The sequence below is a fragment of the Lactuca virosa genome, chromosome 3, assembly GCF_052849685.1.
Source record: "Lactuca virosa cultivar CGN04683 chromosome 3, Lactuca_virosa_CGN04683_v6, whole genome shotgun sequence".
Taxonomy (NCBI): Eukaryota; Viridiplantae; Streptophyta; class Magnoliopsida; order Asterales; family Asteraceae; genus Lactuca; species Lactuca virosa.
The window spans coordinates 373,795,238-373,810,577 of record NC_136428.1 but is presented as its reverse complement, the minus strand read 5'-3'; the positions used below and the strand labels follow the sequence as shown (position 1 = coordinate 373,810,577).

General features: G+C 36.7%; 2 pseudogenes; both read right to left on the bottom strand.

Annotated features, from left to right (window-relative positions):
* Window positions 1–365: 365 nt before the first annotated feature.
* Window positions 366–1,740, bottom strand: LOC145164945 (cullin-1-like; annotated as a pseudogene).
* Window positions 1,741–1,819: 79 nt separating this feature from the next.
* Window positions 1,820–2,505, bottom strand: LOC145164944 (uncharacterized; annotated as a pseudogene).
* Window positions 2,506–15,340: the final 12,835 nt, after the last annotated feature.

The following is a 15,340-nucleotide window of genomic DNA, read 5'->3' as shown; positions in this document are numbered from 1 at the left end:
GAGTTCGTGGCAAAATTAAGATAAAAACTTAAATAAAATCATACCATGAACCTGGTGTTACAAAAGAGTTGGTTTTGGTATATAAATAATACCTTGGGGATGGGAGGGGAGTAAATTGCAAATATCAAGATGTGAAAGCAAAAATTCTATCAACAATCTTGGCATGGCAAATTGGACACTCGGAACATGCAACGCAACTGAACAAGATTTACACACTGCAAAAATAAAAATATATACAAAAAGATTAGATAAAATTATATAGAGAGGGTATTAGGGTAAGGTAACGAGTAATGAATGTTGGATTAACAAGATTCGAAATATACTTTACATACATGAGAATTTAGCTCTTTGTCCTTCATCTCTTGCTATTGACTGCTATATACCGCCAACAATTCGTTTTGCACTCTCTGTGAGGGTAAAAAGAAAATATATAAATATCAAGTCATTAAATTAGATGTTGAAACAATGAAATGCCATAAACTCATCTTAGAAACCCCAACCTCTAAGAGCATTGATTCACTGCTTAAGTGCAGATAGTGAGCTACTCTTTCTTTTTCTCTTCTTAAACAATCCTCGGCCTGTGTTCCATACAAGAATTCAATCAAACAAATCTAAATAAACACAAAAAAAATTGTAACACCATGGGGCTATTTCTTTTTAACTAAATGAACTTAATGGGTTAGGGACTAAATCTGGACATAATGGCTTAATGGGTTAAGCCAACCATAAGACTTAGTAACAGACCTTATGTACACATATCTTTGTCAAAACAGACATCATTACCTATTCAACCATTCAAGAGGAATGACAATAATGGAATGTACCTTCAACATGTAATCAGGACATGAATCTTCTACAATCCAGTTTGATGCTTTCCGAGAATAGTAACCAGCAGAATCAACAAGCATGTCAGTTTCAAAGTCTTTTTCATAGAAATCCATATGTCCCATTCCGATTTCAACATATATAACAAGGAAATTTCTCAATAATGCTCTATCAATATGCTCTCCTTCACGTTCTTGATCAATCTGGATCACAAGCAATGTTAACTTCAACTCTACATCACCAACAAAAATTGGTGCATGAGCATATAAAACAACGTACAAGTGCAATAACAACATCTTTAGCTTTACCCTTAGCATCTTCATAAACCTATACTCGAAAAATAAAATCTCATTAGTTAGCAATTAAGAAATCAAAACCTGTTATTAACTATCTGCTGAAAAGAATACCAACCGATTCACGAAAACAAGTCAAAACCAACTTTATTGAGTACAGGTAGGGACCTTCGAGCAATGAAACAACGATCAAGATAGTGGAAAAACCATGAAAGCCACCTAACCATTACTTTATGAATTGCCCATCGCTTTACAAGCTCCCACAACATGAACTCATCGTGTTTCTCTCTTAGGCGACGTACATGTTGACAAATGAGCTTGTAACCCATCCCAAAATTCAGCTGTTTTACCACTTCTATTAATCTAAGAACTCCCCCTGCAAATAACATGAACAATGTTTATCAACTAAAAATAGATCACAGATAAAGAATAAATTGTTACCGTTTGACTGTTTAAAATGGTCAACAATGGAACTTCTTGAAAGTTGACCTTGACAATCAGTCAACACCTTTGCAGATGATTCATCAGATAGATCAGAAACTCTATTCTTTCTAACTAATCCGAGCTTCTTAAGCAATGCAGGTTCAATTGCATCCTTTAACTTGTTATCTCTGGTTTTCATCTCTTTTGTATTCCTAACACCCGATGCATCAGAAACTCTATTCTTTCCTTTACTCCATCTTTAGGTTTTTTGGCCTCTTTTAGTGCATCCTGTCAATGTACAAGTAAATCAATGGTAAGAAGTAAATATGCATATATATATATATATATATATATATATATATATATATATATATATATTAATAAAATATTCAATTTTTTTATATTAACTGTGTTTTCACTTTCATTTTCACCTGGTTTGAACCATGAAAAGATTGAAGTCACAAGGATTTGGTAGAACACTCATACACTTGCTTTCAATCTGATGCTTGTAATCCACTCTTCCAGTTTGTAAATCGAATCCAATTATGCTTTTATCAGCACCTACAGAAACCACCATCTGTTTTTGTTACATCCCTGCAACTCCCATAACAGCTGAAGAATACATACTTCTGTGCAACACTTTTGGTTTCCAACAACCATCCCTGTTTTTATCACTCCATTGAACCACAGCATGATCAGTTCCACCAGTTACAAAACAAGTATCTTCCCATGGCATGAATGATATGGTGTTGATGATGCCCTTCACAAGTGGTTTATCTTCAAGGAAAGTTACAATGTTTTTCTCTTTTGGTTTATTCAGGTTGAGGACTGATATCTGAGGGTCGCCACCATCAGCAGTGTAGATAGTAAATAGGCTACCGCCATGTGGATGCCATGTTATATCTTCCGGCCACCTTCTGTTTTTGGTGGATGCACACTCGGCTGTACTAAGAAGATATGCACTTAATTTGTTTTTTTGTTTTTTTTAGAAACACACCAAATTAGAAACTTATAAAATCAAAGAATATGTTTCTTTCCTTCCTTCACCTAAAGTTTTAGTGTTACTTGGTAGACAAATTGAACTGCATAATGTTCTATTTTAGCCTTCATTTCTGATGTCAACATTAAGAAAAAAAAGTTCATGAATTTTACCAACATGCCATCGGGTGTTGTCTACATATCATCTTTCGTGTCTCTTACATAACAAAGCATCATAATACAAATAAAAAAATAGTAGCATGAAACAGATAAAAGATAAAGAACTTACCCTCAGGATTGAATTTGCCACAGATTTACAAGTCCATCCAGATGGTTTGTACCTAACCTCGGGTTCAGCGGACCCCATGATCCATATATTTGACATTAGGTTTAATGCCAACAAACCCTCACAGTCAATTAGAGCTCATCATAAACATGTGTTCATAGCCTTAGAGTGGAGGTAACCACATGATATGGTAATTGGGTTTGTTTTTATATTGAATTCAAAGATAGTGAGACTAGAATATTATGATATGAGTAAATGAGAGTGCAAGTTACCATTTTTTATTCCTTAAATAAGATCATCACCACCTACCAAATCAGCTCCTACAGCTCTAGCCTCATCTGCAGCTGCTCCATCACCAAACACAGCCACACGCAAGGCCTGCAATCGGACCTAGGGCTTGTAAGGATGACAAAAAATCACAAGTAACAAACGTTGTGAGGTATTAGAAGTCGTAATGCCATAAATCACCAAATCTAGGATAGAAGTAGCTAGAAGAGGTGTGACACTCGGGAGGGTCAGCGGTGGCGTGCTGGAGATGGTGGGCGGAGGTGGGTTTGTCTCAAGGAAAGTGGTTGGAACCGGGAAAGAAAGTGTGTGATGAGAGGGGAAACTGGGTAGAACAAAGAAGAAATCCAGCGATGACATGCATGTTGTTTCCTTTATGGATGCCGACAACAGGAAAGAGAAGGCGACGACGGTCGGAGTACGAGCGAAAGAAGCAGCTGTAGTAGTCGCCGATTAAACCTCTTTGTAATCAGCCGATTAAACCTCTTTTTTATCAAACAAAAATCTTGGAACAGGACGATAGTGAGTATATCATTTCATAAAATTAGAGGATAAAAAACAAAGGATGATGATCGTCCCTCTATTTCTCGATTGCGAAGATGAAAGATAGAAAGAAGGTCGAAAAGAAGTACAAGGAGGGTTTTCAAAATTTTGGGCATTTCGTTTCCCGAACCCGTATGTAACGCGTGTTTCATTTAAATTATAAAGTGACACCTACAGAGGACGCCTATTTAAGATACAGCGCCCTCCGTGTTTTTAATTTTTTTTCATGTGACACTAATTTAAGGGCACGCAATAATACGTGACCTAAATCCTTAAATTTTTTGAAGAGATGACACTATTTTAATGTCACTCTCTTTTACGTAACATAAATCAATGAGTGTCGTGGTTTGCGCATCGTAAAAGGGTCTTTTTCTTGTAGTGGCACATATGTGTGGGCTTGGTCCATCTCTTGATCCACTAAATCACTTGATTACCTATCAAGATAGATGACTTACAAATCAGATTTTGGTTTGTTCCCCCATCATTGTGGGATACAAAGTAAACTACCAACTTATAATTCATTTACGTATTGCCAACAACCCTCACCTATTTTAAAAGTTTCACTCTAACAGGTGATGTCATTTTGGTGTCTCGTAGATTAAACCATTGTTTTTTTTGTGGACAAACAAGAGGAGACCACTTCTATGGTATCCTTACAGGTTTAACCCAATATCCTTATGAGCTCCCCGGTTTACCCCACTACATCACTTTCCATGTCTGTGTTCTCACCGAGTGCTTATATGGTCATGCACTAAATTCCTTTTCATGAGCCTCTAAAACTCTTAATCTTTATTTGAGGTGGCTCCGCCTCTACATTATATTGGCATGGTTTTACAACATCTTTTCTTCTTAGATGTCTACAAAACTTTGTTAAGAGCCTTAACTCAACCTCATTCTCGGCAATGACGTATTATCCTACCTCACATAGATCTATCACTAGTAATAGTACCTTCTATCATGAGTGACTTTGTTGTTACCTATTAAAATTGAGAATTAAGAGCACTAATGTCAAGTTGGGTTTACATCACTAAATGATTCTACTGTGGTTTTAGACCAATGAATCTCATGGTAGATGGAAACAAATCTCTTGCCAGATGTTTGGTAAGTACATCAGCCAGGCTCCTACTTGTCTTAACATAGATTACTTTGACGGTACCGCTCTCAGTTAGTTGTGTAAAAAAATTATGGCATAGACTTACATGTCTTTACTTCCTATTTATATATTACATTGTATACTTTAAACAATGCGGCCTCACTTTCACAATACATGGGTATAGATGGCATTGGAACATCCTACAGATGGATATCCAAGAGTAGGTATCTAATTCACTCTGCCTCTTTGCCTGTTTTTGCTAAGGAAATTAGTGTAGCTTCCATCGTTGAATGAGTTATGCATGTCTGTTTCTTGGTCACCAAGAAATAGCAGCACCAGCTAGAGTAATAATCCAACCACTTATGGATTTTGAATTACTAATGTGATCTATCCAGCTGGTATTAGAATAACCTTCTAGTATTCCAAGAGATAAAAAGTATGTCAACTCAAGAGTACTTGCCTTTTTAGGTATCCTAGTACCATACACATTACCTTCCAGTGCTTCTTCATTGGATTGACAGGATATTGATAAATGTTTTTTTATAACAAATATGATGTTAGGTCGAGTGCAATGTGTGGCATACACCACGCTCCCAATTGCACCGGCATATTCCAGTTGATCCACTACTTGACCATAATTCACATTTAGTTTCATACTTGAATCAAACGGAGTGTTGAATTCATTAATATTGAAACTTTGAAACTTTGTTAGAATTTTCTTTATGTAATTATATTGATTCACTAAAATCTGACTACCAATCCTTTTCAACTTGATATCAATAACTGTATTAATTCTCCAAGATCTTTCATCTTAAACTTCGAAAATAGGTATTTCTTCATCTCACCTTCTAGGTGAGTATCAATAAACGACATACCACCGACATAAAGACATATAATTATCGTGTATTTTTATGTGCATTTAGAATAAATACATTTGTCAACATTATAATGCTGAAATTCGAGAGCAGTCATAATAATGACAAATCTCTCATGCCACTGTTTGGGAGCTTGTTTCTAATCGTTCAATGATTTAATAAGTCTACACACTTTATTTTCTTGTCCAGGGATCATGAAATGTTTATGTTGCCCAAATAAATCTCCTCATTGAGATAAGCATTGAGAAAGGTTGTCTTTAGATCTATTTTGATGAATGTATCATCCTTTTAAAGTTGATATTGTTATGAGAGTTCTAATCGAAATACTCCTAGCAACTGGGGAATTGGTATCGAAGTAATCGATCCCTTCTTGCCGCATGTATTCTTTAGCAACTAATCTTTCAATATAGGCAAGATATGGATCCATCTCGACAATATTTTCTCTTTAATATCCATTTTGATCATATGGGTCTTTTCCCATTGGTTAGATCAACTAAGTCCCAAGTTATGTTTCCTATAATAAAATCCATTTCATCATTCATGAAAGATCTATATGACCAAGAATCATTACAGAATGATATTTTCTAATGACATAAGAGCCTATAAGGTTACACCTTATAGAAAGTTACTACTTATCGATTATAAATTAAAGTAATTTGATTATTAGTAATATAATCAACACTTGTATTTAATTGTGAATTACTGTTTCATGGAAATAATAATTACAGAGAGCAGAACTAGTTATATCCATATGGTATGAATATATATGTCATGTAAATTTATTTTGGACACCTTTTATTTCATTTAAACATGATAGGACATATGCTAGTTATAAGATTGAGTGAAAGACAAATAAATCCATTCCATCACCTCATATTTTGGTGAACTCCTAAGGGAGTGGGAAGGATTTCTTGATTGACTTGTTTTGCACCCATTCTTCTTTACATGTCCTTAATTACGTAGTTAGTGAAGGTATGGCCTTCGTCTCTTCCATGTAAGTATATAAAGAAGTATAAAGACCAAAAAATAGCTAGTTTTTTTTCCAAGTATTTTCTTCTCCTTTTCTCTCTAGAGTATAGAGCTCCATGGGCTCTTCCTTATCCTCCTTATTGCATTGTGTTGAGAAGAATTGAGTGCCTAAGTTGCTTCTCCTTAAAGGATTATTTGGTACACTTGCTTGGTGGATATATATATATATATATATATATATATATATATATATATATAGCTACTACTTCGAATACTATCATATTTTGGTGGTTTACACTTGCTTGGTACAAGTGAATACTATCATACTATCTCTAAGGCTTAAGAAGTGCTTGATACAAGTGAATACTATCATATTTTGGTGGTTTACACTTGCTTGGTGGATATATATATATATATATATATATATATATATATACACTACTTTGGAGTCTTTGCCATCTTCATTAACTTCCAACCTCCCAATAGTAATCAAAGTCTTCAAAGGTTGCATCTCTTTTTTCTTTCTGTGGTTGATTTAATTATTCCATGTCTTGCGAAATGATCCTTGGTGGGTATAAAATGGTTTTAATGTTATTCACATTTTAATACTTCCATTGCTAAATTGGTAGTTTTTATTGATTTTTTTAGTAAAACCTAATAATTGGTATCAAAGCAATTCTTGCAAACTTTGTTATATTATTAGATTATTTGGTGTAATCTTTGTATTTGGAAAACATTGATGATTTTCTTTTCATAAGAAAATTTTATACATATTTTCTCTGACAATTTTATAATGTTTATAAATGTTATTTTTATGAATAGAAGTTTACATGCATCTTATTAGTCATAAAAATTGTCTTAGAAAATCCAAGTTTTGTTTTATATTATATATATATATATATATATATATATATATATATATATATATATATATATATATATATATATATGTTTGTGTGTGTGTGTGTACGATATGCATAAGCTAGCCATGGACCATTTGAGATGTTATATGTATTGGTTTGCTAAAATGGTTGTATTTTTTTTTCATACGGTATGTAATAATTAAATAGATTGTTTTCATTTTGTTTTTTATTGTAAGTATTATATTAGTTAGAATAGCTTATTTTATAAAAATGTAACAAGAATGAAGATGAAGGCCATTTTGAAGATCAAAAGTTCATCCACTTAAATTTTTAATGTTTTGTAAACTTTATAAAATAATTTTTATGAACTTGCTATAAGGTGCTGAAGCAAGTAGTGTCACACCCCCAAACTGAGAATGGCGGAAACGTCTGGGGGTAGATGACTTCATGTTCATTATCATAACAATTGAATAATAGAGATCAAAGCATTACAACAATCATATTACTAAATTATATGTTTTTACATTGTATTCGAATCATTATTTGTTTGAATTCCAAATACATAGGACAAAAATATGTAACGTGAAGCTACTACGCCCCATCTTCAAAATGAAACCCTTATGGGTATCTGTTTACTGATTTCCTGAGAATACAAGTAGTTTTGAAAAAGTGTCAACAATTAAGTTGGCGAGTTCATAAGCATTTTGTATGAGAAAAATCTGTCATTTTTCCTTGAGAATGATAGAGTGTGCTTCCAGAAAATCCATTATTTTCTTTTAAAGTGAATTGTAGTCTTAGAAACCCCAAGACCGAAAATATATAACTATTGTTGTAATCAGAAGTAGTATAATGTAGTTTTAGTATTTATAAAACCATTAGAATGTATGTTTCCAGAAATGTAAGTTGTATTGTACTAGAAAATAATGTATTGTAGTTGTATCTGTGTAAAAACCTTTGAATGTATGTTTCTGGAACTACCAATTGTACTGTAAAATAGTGTAATGTAGTTTTATTATTAAATAAAACTGGTTGAATATAAGTTAGACCCGTAAACCAAATGTATTAGTTAATAACCCATGTTAGTTATTATAACCATGCTAGCGTCTAGTTGGCCTGCTACGACGTTCTTCAGGTGTCAGAATGTTACGACATTTGTCACCACAGACGTGCCCTTCTAATTGTAGCTAACAATTTAGGTGCGGGATTTTAAGTCCCGTATAGATCTATACACAAGTGTCATGCTCGCTTACCGAGACTCTGGTTATAATTCAGGAACTTTAGTATGTACTCTAGTAGGTACGATGAAGGTATGTCTCACAAAATTTGTATTAATTGGTTTACGTCTAGTGTAATAAAAACTCTTTCTTGTAAATAAATGTATTATCCATCCATAGTGGTTACATAGCGTAAAAATAATTATACTTCTAAATAATTATTCTTTGTCCCAAAATGGTAAAATAGTGTGAATGCCCCATAAACTATACCTATTATAGTTTATAAAAATTGTTTCGCTGAAATGATGAATCCTTTGTATGTACCATTATATATATGTATATGTATATGTATATGTATATATATATATATATATATATATATATATATATATATATGTGTGTGTGTGTGTGTGTGTGTGTCTATATATATATATATATATATATATATATATACATATATATATATATATATATATATATATATATATATATATATATTTGTAAGAATAAACTAGCGTATTTGTGTTCGTTTTTCGTGGCTTTGTGTTTTTAGCAAAACGTTGTATGAAAAGTCCACGAGTTTTGACGCAAAACTATTTATGAATTTAGCACTTTTGTATAAACTGTAGGAAAATGTATTTAACCATTTCGTATTTTTAACATAAGTTTTCTTGTGTTTTACTTGTATTCCCCCCTAAAACATAGAAAATCTCGGAAAATGTAGGAGTATGAACTCACTTCTAGTTGTCTTCGTGACTGGATAACGAGGTGAGGGTGATGATCTTCAAGTTAGAACACTTGAAGGTGTTCGTACCCTATGAGTTTTTAACACATAATAGTGTATGTAAATTATATGAACTAACATGAAAGTGTTGTATAAACACTGGATTTAACAAGGATACTTACAACAAATTCCTAAGAATCAACTTGAAGAACTAGTTTCCTGGGGATGTTTGAAGATTTTTCTGGGAAAATATATGAAGTGTTGATTATGTTCGTACTCGTTCTTGAGAGAAAAGTGGGAAACTTTGAAGATGGAAATGAGGATTATAAAGAGTGATTTCGGCCTATTATATAGATGGGGGTGAGGGTGATGTGATGTTTGCATTGGTTCGTGTATTTTATTACATTGGGAAAAGCAACACCTAATCAAATTGGTGATTTCGGCCTAAGCTCCACTGAAATCACTTTTAAACATGTGATTTCGGTCCTAGGTACGATTTTGATCAAGTATGATTTTGGTCTAGATGATTTCGGTCTAGACATGTGATTTCGGTTCATCACAATCGAAATGTCAAGGTTTTTGGGTCCCAAAATTGAAAACCCTAAAAGCAAGGCATAATTCATGCTTTATGTCCTAAGTATTTGACTTTTGTTGACTCGTTTGACTCTTGTTGACTTGTTTGACTTTTGTTGACCTAGAATAGCCGATTGTCACATTATCCCACCGTTAGAGGGAATTTCATCCTGAAATTAGTTCTGGAGTGGGCACTCATGAGTTAGGGAAGAGACGTGGGTACTTTTGAATCATATAGTCTTCTCGTTCCCAGGTGAATTCAGGCCCTCGCTTGGCGTTCCAGCGGACCTTCACTATAGGTATGCGACTTTGTTTCGTTCTTTTGATCTCCCAGTCCATGATTTCCACAGGTTCCTCTACGAAGTCTAGACTCTCGTTTACCTCGATTTCATCGAGTGGAATTACAAGTGTCTCGTCGGACAGACACTTTTTCATATTGGACACGTGGAAGGTGGGATGTACATTACTGAGTTTCTACGGTAGTTGAAGTTCGTATGCCACCGGGCTAATCCTGGCAAGGATCTCGAATGGCCCGATATACCTTGGATTTAGTTTTCCAAGTTTTCCAAAATGTATCATTCCCTTCCAGGGTGAGACCTTTAACAGTACGTGGTTACCACCCTGGAACTCCAAGGGTTTGTGTCGCTTATCTGCATAGCTCTTTTGCCGATCCCGAGATGCTTTTAATTGTTCACGGATCTGAACAACTTCTCTGTAGTTTCTCGTATGATCTCGGGGCCGGTGAGAGTGCTGTTAGGAACTTGCCCTTTGCTAGCTGTGTGTCACCCACTTCAGCCCAACACAGTGGTGATCTGCATTTGCGCCCATATAGAGCTTCGAATGGTGCGACTTTTATGCTGGTATGGTAGTTGTTATTATATGAGAACTCGGTAGTGGTAAATGGGTATCCCAGGATTTACCAAAGTCTATCACACAAGCTCTCAACATGTCTTCTAACGTTTGAATTGTTCTCTCGCTTTGCCCTTCAGTCTGGGGATGGTACGATGTACTCATGTCGAGTTTAGTTCCCAAGGACTTTTGTAGCGATTGCCAAAACTGTGAGGTAAATCTACTGTCTCTGTCGGAGATAATGGATATTGGCACACCATGTAATCGTACGATCTCTTTAATGTACATCCTGGTTGGCTTCTCCATCTTTTAGGTCTCCTTTATTCATAGGAAGTGCGTGGATTTGGTTAACCTGTCAACGATCACCCAAATGGTGTCAAGACCACTCGTCGTTTTGGGCAACTTGGTTATGAAATCCATGGTTATCCGCTCCTACTTCCACTCGGATAAATTCAGTTGTTGTAGTAAACATGAGGGCTTCTGGTATTCAACCTTGACCTTGGCACAAGTCAGTCACTTGCCCACATAGGTAGCGATTTCTGCATTCATGTTCGGCCACCAATAAAGTTTCTTGAGGTCCAGGTATATCTTGTTTGAACCGGGATGAATAGAGTACTTGGTCTTGGGATCCTCGTTCATGACAACGTCTTTGTACCCGCCGAATCTCGGTGTCCAGATTCGATCCATGAGGTAACGAGGTCCGTTATCCTTGACTTCAAGGTTTTTATCCATTCCCCGCAAGGCTTCGCCTGCGATGTTCTCTGATTTCAAAGCTTCAAGCGGCGCCTCCTTGATCTGTGTGGACAGGTGTGAATGGATGGTCATGGTCAATGATTCAACTTGACGGCCCGGGTATTCTTTTTGACTGAGGGCATCTACTAATACGTTGGCCTTGCCTGAATGATAACAAATTTCACATTCGTAGTCATTTAACAGTTCTACCCATCGTCGTTGTCTCATATTGAGCTCCTTTTGATCGAAGATGTGCTAGAGACTCTTATGATCCGTGAAGATTATGCACTTCGTACCATAAAGGTAGTGTCTCCAGATCTTCAGAGCAAATACTACTGATCCCAGTTCGAGGTCATGTGTGGTGTTGTTGACCTCGTGACTATTAAGTTGTCTCGAGGCATAGGCAATGACCTTTCCTCATTGCATGAGTTCACAACCTAGCCCTTGATTGGACGCATCGCAGTTAACCATAAAATCTTCCGTCCCTTCTGGAAGGGACAAGATTGGGGAGCTACATAAGGCTTGCTTTAGTGTTTGGAATGCAGTTTCTTGTTTCTCCTCCCAGTTGAAGGTTATACCCTTCTGAGTCCAGGTAGTGAGTGGATTTGCGATCTTGGAAAAGTTTTGTATAAACCTTATGTAGTAGCCAGCGAGGCCTAAAATTGATGAATTTCAATTGGTGTTCTTGGTGTCGCCCAATTCTTAATTTCTTTGATTTTGGAGGGATCCACGTGTATCCCTTCCTCGATGACCATGTGACTTAGGAAATCCACCTTTTAAATCCATAATTAGCATTTCGAGAACTTTGCATACAACTTCTCCGCCCTTAATGTTTCCAAGACTTGTCGTAGGTGCTGACTGCATTCTTCGTTACTTCGTGAGTAGACTAGTATGTCATCGATGAATACTATCACGAATTTGTCTAAGTAAGGTCGGCATACACGGTTCATCAGGTCCGTGAACACCGCAGGTCTATTTGTTAAGCCGAAGGGCATCACTACGAATTCGTAGTGACCGTAGCGAGTTCTGAATGCGGTCATGGGAACATCTTCCTCCTGGACTCACAGCTAATGGTACCCAGATCTTAGATCCATCCTTCTTCTTCTTCACGAACAGGACTGGTAGTCTATACACATGTGGAATGATCCATCCTTCTTCTTCACGAACAGGACTGGTGCTCCCCAAGGTGAGAAGCTTGGCCTGATGAATCCTTTGCTTAGCAGTTCATTTACTTGAGTGGACAATTCCTACATTTCTGCTGGCGCTAAACGGTATGGGGATTTGGATACAAGGGTGATACCGGGAATCAAGTCGATTTAGAACATGACTTGGCGTTTGGGTGGTACTTGTGGGAGGTCTTCAGGAAATATGTCGGGGAAGTTACACACTTCGGGAATATCCTTGATGTCTTTCACTTCTTGTTTCTCATCCACCACATGGGCTAAGAAGGTGTGGTATTCCTTGTGTAGGTACTTCTGAGCCTTGATACAAGAGATAATTCGAAGGTTCGTGCTAGGTTTGTCATCATAAATGACGAGGGTTTCGCTACTTGGCAGGTTAAGGCGAACAGCCTTTTCGTAACACAGGATATCGGCATGGTGAGAACTTAACCAATCCGTCAAAACTTTTTATTGTGACCGACATTAGGTCAATTTGGAAAGAATAGTTGTTTAGAGTGAGAGTACATCCTATGTATATCTCGTTAGTGCTCTTTGCCTTTCCTTTTGCCATTTTACGGTGAATGTGCCATTTAGTGATTGGGGATTTTGTTTAATTAAGTGTTTAAACTTGTGGCTCACGAAACTTTTCTCAACACCACTATCGAAAAGTATGCATGCATATGAATTATTGAGGAGAAACGTAGCGGTAACCACGGTAGGATCATTCATCGCCTCCTCATGTCCCATTGTTAAAACCCTTCCCACGCCTCCGTCATTCTTTGATTTTGGACACTCCCTCTTGAAATGCCCCGTTTCACCACATCTGTAGCAAGCATGGCCAAGCCCGACATTAGCGGCTTGGGTGGTTTGTTGTGCCGGTGCCTTACAGAAAAAGATGGTGTACCCCTTCATGTTGTAATTATTGAATTGCATCTCTCGGCAGGCTCCATGGTGATGAAAGTTGCACTTATTGCATTTTAGGAGAGTTTCGACATATTGTTTGGGAGGTATTGAAGCGGCAGGAATAGTAGCAGCGTGGACTGCCACAGTTAGTTGTTTCTTTGTGGGTTCTTGCGTTGGCTGGGTCTTTTCATGTTCCAGAACTTTCTCTTATTGTCAGTTCCTTTGGTTTGTTCGGGAGTGGCCGTCATATAGCCCTGGCGGACTCCATGATCCACAAGTGTTTGTGCCAAGCGTTTGTTGCTGTCAAAGATAGACGGGTTTGCAGTTATCACATTTCCTTGAATTTGAGAGGATAGTCCCCAGATGTATCTCTCCACCTTTTTACTTTCCCAGGCGACCATCCCAGGGCATAATACTGCTAGATCGCTAAATCTGGTAGTATAGGCTGCGATGTCAGAGCCTGTTATAGTGAGGTTCCAAAGCTCCTGTTCCAGCTTTTATACTTCTCCCCTCGGGCAATATTCCTCCAGCATCATGATCTTCAAGTCCTCCCAGCTCATCGAGTTAGCTACCGGGAGGGTTAGTGATTTGAAATGACCATTCCACCAGGAAAGGGCCCTGTCACCGAGAGTACAGGCCGAAAATTTGACTTTTCTTCCCTCTCGGCATGCACATATCTCGAACATTGATTCTGTCTTTTCGAACCGTTGTGTCAAAGCAATGACACGTCCGCTTCCATTGAAGGATTTTGTTTTGCCATTTGTGAAGTCTTTATAGGAGTATTCTATTGGTTGTTCGTGGCTATCTCCCTGGTTAGTATTATTGGTACCGCCTCCCGTCCCACTGGTACCATTTGTGCTGATTTGTGCCTTGGCGGATGCCACTGCGGCTGTTACAGCAGCTTGGAAAATGGTAGTGTCCATCTATGGAGGTGGTGGTGGTGGTGGTGTGTTGTTGACACACCTGATAGATTTGCGTGGTGGTATACTTCTTCCATAAAGTTTAAAAGTGGAATGATGATAAGTCTTTGATAATGGTCATGAATCGAGTATGATCAAAACAAAGTGTCTTAACTATATGTTTGGTTATGTCGACTGCGCAAGAATAGCGGTGTAAAGACACATGAAGAGTCTAGTTGTATGGTTCTATAGTATCATAAACTACTCCTATAGTATTTTAAACTTTATGTTCAGTTCTAAAGTTTCTTTGTACGGGGTGTTGGTAAGTTTTAGTCTCGTTGTTCACCACGACCATTCCCAAACACATGTTAGTCATATCTTGCATAAATATAGTTGATCAGACTATATTTATCCCTTATATGATTACGTAACTATCTAGGCTTAATCGTAGTGTTCAACTTATTTCTTTACTTTTGTGTTGTTCTTATTATGACACTGTTCTAGTATGTATGCATGTACGTATACTTTTATAAAAATATTATTATATTTTTCAAAGTATATTTCTTATTCAGAGTGTTTTAGTCCCATTGTATTTATAGTTGTATATCTTACATGGTTTGATATACTTAGTTCACTATAAACAATGCTTTGATACTAATCTGTCACACCCCCAAACCGAGAACGGCGAAAACGTCTGGGGGTGGATGACTTCATGTACAGTATCATAGCAATTGAATAATAGAGATCAAAGCATTACAACCATCATTGTAACACCCCGTTTATTAAATAAATAAATTAATAAATGAATAGTAGCCCTAAAATCCACAATTTTAGTGGGGTACTGGCTTTCAGG